The sequence below is a fragment of the Scylla paramamosain genome, chromosome 7, assembly GCF_035594125.1.
Source record: "Scylla paramamosain isolate STU-SP2022 chromosome 7, ASM3559412v1, whole genome shotgun sequence".
NCBI classification, from domain to species: Eukaryota; Metazoa; Arthropoda; class Malacostraca; order Decapoda; family Portunidae; genus Scylla; species Scylla paramamosain.
Window position 1 is genome coordinate 22,349,952 of NC_087157.1, and position 8,164 is coordinate 22,358,115.

Sequence of the window (8,164 nt, forward strand, 5' to 3'; positions counted from 1 at the left end):
ACAAATATGTCTTCTTTCACTGCATCCATAAACCTCCTCTTAGGTCTTCCTCTCTCTGTTTCTCTTGCCGGGTAGATCCATCTCCAGCATCCTCCTCCCCACACAGTGCTTGTCTCTCCTTCTGACATGCCCAGACCACTTCAGTATCGCATTGTGCTTTAGTTCGTGTACTCTGTGTATTTTTTCTGTTACTGGATAAATGATATGGATGTGGTCACTTTGAATAACTACCAATGAATCGTGGTTGCTCCCTCATCTACCAAGCTGCTCTCTGTCCATTCCTCCCCTACTCACATACCGTACTTCCCTTCGTCCTTCCTACCTTAACTCTTTTTTTTTTTTTTTATGTAGGAAGGACACTGGCCAAGGGCAACAAAAATCTAATAAAAAAAAAATGCCCACTGAAATGCCAGTCCCATAAAAAGGTCAAAGCAGTGGTCAAAAATTGGTGGATAAGTGTCTTGAAACCTCCCTCTTGAAGGAATTCAAGTCATAGGAAGATGGAAATACAGAAGCAGGCAGGGAGTTCCAGAGTTTACCAGAGAAAGGGATGAATGATTGAGAATACTGGTTAACTCTTGCGTTAGAGAGGTGGACAGAATAGGGGTGAGAGAAAGAAGAGTCTTGTGCAGCGAGGCCGCGGAAGGAGGGGAGGCATGCAGTTAGCAAGATCAGAAGAGCAGTTAGCATGAAAATAGCGGTAGAAGACAGCTAGATATGCAACATTGCGGCGGTGAGAGAGAGGCTGAAGACAGTCAGTTAGAGGAGAGGAGTTGATGAGACGAAAAGCTTTTGATTCCACCCTGTCTAGAAGAGCAGTATGAGTGGAACCCCCCAGACATGTGAAGCATACTCCACACATGGACGGATAAGGCCCTTGTACAGAGTTAGCAGCTGGGGGGGTAAGAAAAACTGGCGGAGACGTTTCAGAACACCTAACTTCATAGAAGCTGTTTTAGCTAGAGATGAGATGTGAAGTTTCCAGTTCAGATTATAAGTAAAGGACAGACCGAGGATGTTCTGTGTAGAAGAGGGGGACAGTTGAGTGTCATTGAAGAAGAGGGGATAGTTGTCTGGAAGGTTGTGTCGAGCTGATAGATGGAGGAATTGAGTTTTTGAGGCATTGAACAATACCAAGTTTGCTCTGCCCCAATCAGAAATTTTAGAAAGATCAGAAGTCAGGCGTTCTGTGGCTTCCCTGCGTGATATGTTTACCTCCTGAAGGGTTGGACGTCTATGAAAAGACGTGGAAAAGTGCAGGGTGGTATCATCAGCGTAGGAGTGGATAGGACAAGAAGTTTGGTTTAGATCATTAATGAATAACAAGAAGAGGGTGGGTGACAGGACAGAACCCTGAGGAACACCACAGTTAATAGATTTAGGAGAAGAACAGTGACCGTCTACCACAGCAGCAATAGAACGGTCAGAAAGGAAACTTGAGATGAAGTTACAGAGAGAAGGATAGAAACCGTAGGAGGGTAGTTTGGAAATCAAAGCTTTGTGCCAGACTCTATCAAAAGCTTTTGATATGTCCAGGGCAACAGCAAAAGTTTCACCAAAATCTCTAAAAGAGGATGACCAAGACTCAGTAAGGAAAGCCAGAAGATCACCAGTAGAGCGGCCTTGACGGAACCCATACTGGCGATCAGATAGAAGGTTGTGAAGTGATAGATGTTTAAGAATCTTCCTGTTGAGGATAGATTCAAAAACTTTAGATAGGCAGGAAATTAAAGCAATAGGACGGTAGTTTGAGGGATTAGAACGGTCACCCTTTTTAGGAACAGGTTGAATGTAGGCAAACTTCCAGCAAGAACGAAAGGTAGATGTTGACAGACAGAGCTGAAAGAGTTTGACTAGGCAAGGTGCAAGCACGGAGGCACAGTTTCGGAAAACAATAGGAAGGACCCCATCAGGTCCATAAGCCTTCCGAGGATTTAGGCCAGCGAGGGCATGGAAAACATCATTGCGAAGAATTTTAATAGGTGGCATGAAGTAGTCAGAGGGTGGAGGAGAGGGAGGAACAAGCCCAGAATCGTCCAAGGTAGAGTTGTTAGCAAAGGTTTGAGCAAAGAGTTCAGCTTTAGAAATAGATGTGATAGCAGTGGTGCCATCTGGTTGAAGTAGAAGAGGGAAAGAAGAAGCAAAGTTATTGGAGATATTTTTGGCTAGATGCCAGAAATCACGAGGGGAGTTAGATCTTGAAAGGTTTTGACATTTTCTGTTAATGAAGGAGTTTTTGGCTAGTTGGAGAACAGACTTGGCATGGTTCCGGGCAGAAATATAAAGTGCATGAGATTCTGGTGATGGAAGGCTTAAGTACCTTTTGTGGGCCACCTCTCTATCATGTATAGCACGAGAACAAGCTGTGTTAAACCAAGGTTTAGAAGGTTTAGAACGAGGTTTTTCTCCCTCCCTTCCTTCGTAGTAGCATCACCTTGATCTTACTCTGCCAAGATGCTCTCTATCTCCTCATCCCTATTTACATATCTACTTGTTCCCTCCTTCTCATCCTTACTCTACCAACGTCCCTCTCTTTCTCCTTCCCTTCCTCCCTACCTTACTGTGTCATCATCCCTCTCTTTATCCTTCCCTTCCTCCCTACCTCTCTGTCCCGCCATCCCTCTCTTTCTCCCTCCCTTCCCCCCCTACCTTACTGTGCCATCATTCCTCTCTTTCTCCTTCCCTTCCTCCGCAACAGCGACGATTTGCTTTACTTCTTTTTCTCATCTCAGCTTCCTCAGCTCTTTCCTTCCCCTTTACAATCACCCGCTGCACCACTTCCTCCTTTTCCTGTCCATCACTACCCAGTCAACCATCACCACGCAGACTTGCCCACCCGAAACACTTTACCAGCTATTAAATTGGACTTCCGCTACAGTTAAGATGACTACGAGACTTTTTATCGCGCGGGAAACACGTCCACCTTTCACCGCATAGCCTCCCCCGGCGCGCGGAGGACTGAAAGGTGTGTCCGGGGTGTCCGTAGGGAGAAAGGAAGCAAGGGTTGGATGACAGAGAAAGGGAAAGGGAGCAGAGGACAGAGAGCCATATTAGGAGCGCCTGTCTTTTTTGCCTGTTTGTGTGAATGCTTAAATGTATTTGAAAGGTTAGGGAAGGTACAGACAGGGTACAAGAGACAAGAGACAAAGACAAAAAAAGCTGCAGGCCATAGACTGGTTTGTGATATGGAACCTTAATATGGAAGTGCTCACACGTACGTTTAACGCAAGGCTGAGATTTTTTTTTTTTTTTCAGACCAACCGATAATGTCTGTCTCATTGGAAGCAATTAAGCGAGCGAGATCGAGAACCAGAGCAAGTATAAGTGAGAATCTTGTGAGAATCTTTAAAACTTTTGAGTAATGCAGGTGGCCGCGCTAACAGTAATCAGGTTACGTCATTGTCTCGAATCAACAATATCCTGGGTGACAACAGCTGACAGTGAGAACCGAAACTTCCTACACATCATGTTTTACCATACCTATATGACTTCAACTGCCTAGGGCACGATAACACTCCTCAACCATGAAAAAGAATACATTAGAGGCATAACATTCGCACACTGTGTTGGTGAGAAAGCCAGAGAGGCGAGACTGAGCTGGTGTGGGCGTGTCGAGGAGAGATGAGGAGTTTTTTTTTTTCTTTTTGTAAGAGGAGCACCAACCAATGGCAAGAAAATGTATAAAAAAATAAAAAAAAGCTCACTGAAGTTCCAGTCCCCTAAAAGAAATCAGAAACGATTATCGAACACTGAAGGATAAGTGTCTTGATACCTCTCTTGAAAGAGTTCGAGTCATAGAAAGGAAGAAATAAGGAAATGGGCAGGGAGTTCTAGAGTTTATCGGAGAAAGGGATAAATGACCGAGAATTCTGGTTGACTCTTGCATTAGAGAGGTGGACACAGTAGGGGTGAGAGAAAGTAGAGTCATGTGTAGCGAGGCAGCGGGAGGTGAGGAGGCATGCAGTTAGCAAGATTTTAGAAGAGCAGTTAGCGTGAAAATAGCGGTAGAAGATAACAAGAGATACAACACTGTGACGATGAGAAAGAGGCTGAAGACGGTCAGTTACAGGAGAGGAGATGATGAGACAAAAAGCCTTTCATTCCACCTTGTTTAAGAGAGCGGTATAAGTGGAACCCCGCCTTACATGAGAAGTATACTCCATACAGTTAGCAGTTGGTGATGGGTGAGAAAAACTGGAGAAGACGACTCAGAACTCTTAAATAGAAATTGTCTTAGCGAGAAATGAGATGTGAAGTTTCCAAATTAGATTATAAGTAAAGAACAGACCCAGGATGTTTAGTTTAGAAGAAGGGGACAATTGAGTGTCATTGAAGAAGAGGGGATATTTGTATGGAAGGTTGTGTCGAGTTGCCAGATGGAAGAATTAAGTTTTGAGGCATTGAACAATACTAAGTTTGTTCTGCCCCAATCAGAAATTTTAGAAATATCAGAATTCAGGCGTTTTGCGGCTTCCCTGTGTGAGTTGTTTACTTCCTGAAGGGTTTGATGTCTGGGAAAAGACGTGGAAAAGTGTAGAGTGTTTTCATCAGTGTAGGAGTGGATAGGACAAGAAATTAAGTTTAGAAGACTATAGATGATTAATAGAAAGAGAGTGGGTGACAGGACAGAACCCTGAGGAACACACTTTTAACAGATATAGAAGAACAGTGACCGTCTACCACAACAGCAACAGAACGGTCAGAAAGGAAACTTGAGAAGATGTTACAGAGAGAAGGATAGAAGGCGTAAGTGGATATTTTGGAAACCAAAATTTTGTGCCAAACTCTATCAGAAGCTTTTGGTATATATATATATATATATATATATATATATATATATATATATATATATATATATATATATATATATATATATATATATATATATATATATATATATATATATATATATGCAAGGTGCAGGCATGGAGCCACAGTTTCGGAGAACAATAGGCAGGACACCATCAGGTTCATAAGCCTTCCGAGGGTTTAGGAAGGCGAGGGCATGGAAAACATCACTGCAAAGGATTTTAATGGTTAGCATGAAGTAATCAGAGAGTGGAGGAGAGGGAGGAATAAGCCCTGAATCATCCAAGGTAGGGTTTTTAGCAAAGGTTTGAGCGAAGAGTTCAGCTTTAGAAGTGAGATGGCAGTGCTGCCATCAGGTTGAAATAAAGGAGGGAAAGATGAAGAAGTAAAGTTATTGGAAATGCCTTTGGGTAGGTGCCAAAAGTCACGAGGAGAGTTAGATCTTGAAATATTTTGATACTTTCTATTAATGAACGAGTTTTTAGCTGGTTGGAGAACAGACCTGGCATGATTCTGGGCAGAAATATAAAAGCGCAAGAGATTCAGGTGCTGGAAGGCTCAAGTATCTTTTGTGGGCCATCCCTTTATCATGTATAGCACGAGAACAGGCTGTGTTAAACCAAAGTTTGGAAAGTTTAAGTCGAGAGAAAGGGTGAGGAATGTACGCCTCTATGCCAGACACTATCACCTCTGTTATGCGCTCACCACACAGAGACAGGTCTCTGATAAGGAAGCAGTAGTCATTCCAAGGAAAATCAACATAATACCTCCTCAGATCCCCAGATTAACAGAGGCAAAACGCCAGAGATACCTCTGCTTTGGGGTATTCTGAGGAGGGATTGAGAGATACGACAAAATACAGATATGAAATTGTGATTGCAGGAGCCCAACGTAAAATATAGGGTGACAGCACAAGCAAAAGGATTAGAAGTTAGGAAAACGTCAAGAATGTTGGGCATATCCCTAAGACGGTCAGGAATATGTGTAAGATGTTGCACCAGTTGCTGTAGGCTGTGAAGGCCTCTGCAAAAGGGAAATGACTCAGAATGTGTTCCACTACGGAAATTAAGTAGTCAAAGAGTCTCTTATATACAGAGGAGTCAGGTGAGAGATATACAGCACAGATAAATTTAGTTTGAGTGTGACTTTGTAGTCGTAGCCAAATAGTGGAAAATTCGGAAGATTCAAGAGCATGGGCACGAGAGCAGGTTAAGTCATTGCGCACATAGAAGCAACATCCAGCTTTGGACTGAAAATGAGGATAGAGAAAGTAGGAGGGAACAGAAAAGGGGCTACTGTCAGTTGCCTCAGACACCTGTGTTTCAGTGAGGAAAAGATGAAGTTTAATAAAAGAGAGCTGGTGTTCTACAGATTGAAAATTAGATCAAAGAATGCCAGTGTTGCAGAAGTTAATGAAGAAAAGTTGAGGGGGATGTCAAGACACTTAGGGTCGATACCAGAAGAGCAGTTCGACCTGGGGACATCTGCAGTACCGCACCCAGACGGCGGACTCCAAGGCAGGTGTTGGAATCACGATATTTAATTTAGAATTTTGAGTGAAGGGTGTGCGTGTAATTAGGTGCATGTAGTTTTGTGTAAAGGAAGAGACTTGTCTTTAGAAGGCAGGCTGTGATTGCCCCCTTGTATTGTGAGACACAAAGGCAAACATTCAGTTTGCCTACATTCAGCCTGATCCTAAAATGGGGGACCATTTAATTCCTCAACTTACCGTCTTATTGCTTTAATTTCCCTCCTCTCTAGATTTTTTTAAACTATCCTCAACAGGAAGATTCTAAAAATTTATCACTTCACAACCTCCTATATGATCACTAGTATAGGTTTCATTAAGGCTGCCCTACTGATGATCTTTTGGCTTTCCTTACTGAGTCATGGTCATCCTTTTTTAAGGATTTTGGTGAAACTTTTGCTGTTGCCTTAGACATATCAAAAGCTTTTCATAGAGTCTGCCACAAAGTTTTGACTTCCAAACTACCCTCCTATGGCTTCTATCCTTCTCTCTGTAACTTGATCTCAAGTTTCATTTCTGACTGTTCTATTACTGCTGGGGTATACGGCCACTGTTCTCCTAAATCTATTAACACTGGTGTTCCTCAGGATTCCGTCCTGTCACCCACTCTCTTCCTATTATCACCAATGATCTAAACTAAACTTTTTGTCCTATCCACTCCTATGCTAATGATGCCACTCTTCACTTTTCCACGTCTCTTCGTAGACGTCTAACCTTTCAGGGAGTAAACACTTCACGCAGGGAAGCCACAGAACGCCTAACATCTGATCTCTCTAAAATTCCTGATTGGGGCAGAGCAAACTTAATATTGTTCAATGCCTCAAAAACTCAATTCCTTCACATATCAACCCGACGCAGTCTTCCAGATTACTATCCCCTCTTCTTCAATGACACTTAACTGTCCCCCTCTTCTACTTTGAACATCTTCGGTCTGTCCTTTACTTATTTTCTAAACTGGAAACTTCACATCTCATCTTAAGCTAAAACAGCTTCCATGAAGTTAGGTTTTCTGAGTCGTCTTCGCTAGTTTTCCTCATCCCCACCCCCAACGCTGCTAACTCTGTAAAGAGGCCTTATCCGTCTATGTATGGAGTATTTTCCATATGTATGGAGGGGATTCCACTCATACCGCTCTCTTAGACAGGGTGGAATAAAATGCTTTTCGTCTTATCTCCTTCTTTTTTCTAACTGACTGTCTTCAGCCTCTCTCTCATCGCCTCAATGTTACATCTTTTGCTATCTTCTACAGCTATTTTCATGCTAACTGCTCTTCTGATCTTGCTAACTGTATGCCTCCCCTCCTCCCGTGGTCTCGCTGCACAAGACTTTTTTTGTCTCACTCCCTATTCTGTTCACCTTTCTAATGCAATAGTTAATCAGTATTCTCAGTCATTCATCCCTTTATCTGGTAAACTCTGGAGCTCCATTCCTTCTCCTGTATTTCCTCCTTCCTATGACTTCAACTCTTTCAAGAGGGAGGTTTGAAGACTTATCCTTTCATTTTTGAGGACTGCCAGTGACCGGCACCTCAGTGGGACTTTTTTTATTTTAATTTTGTTGCCCTTGGCCAGTGCCTTTCCTACTTAAAAAAAAATAAATAAATAAACTGTTCCAGCTTCTTTTTCCTCTCCATTCTAAATCTTTCCCCCTCCCTCTATATTTTACTTTAGTTTTTTGTAACGCTCTCTCTCTCTCTCTCTCTCTCTCTCTCTCTCTCTCTCTCTCTCCTCTCTCTCTCTCTCTCTCTCTCTCTCTCTCTCTCTCTCTCTCTCTCTCATTTCCCTTATTTTATTTCTGCTGCGTCATCCTTGCACCATTTCAAGCCCA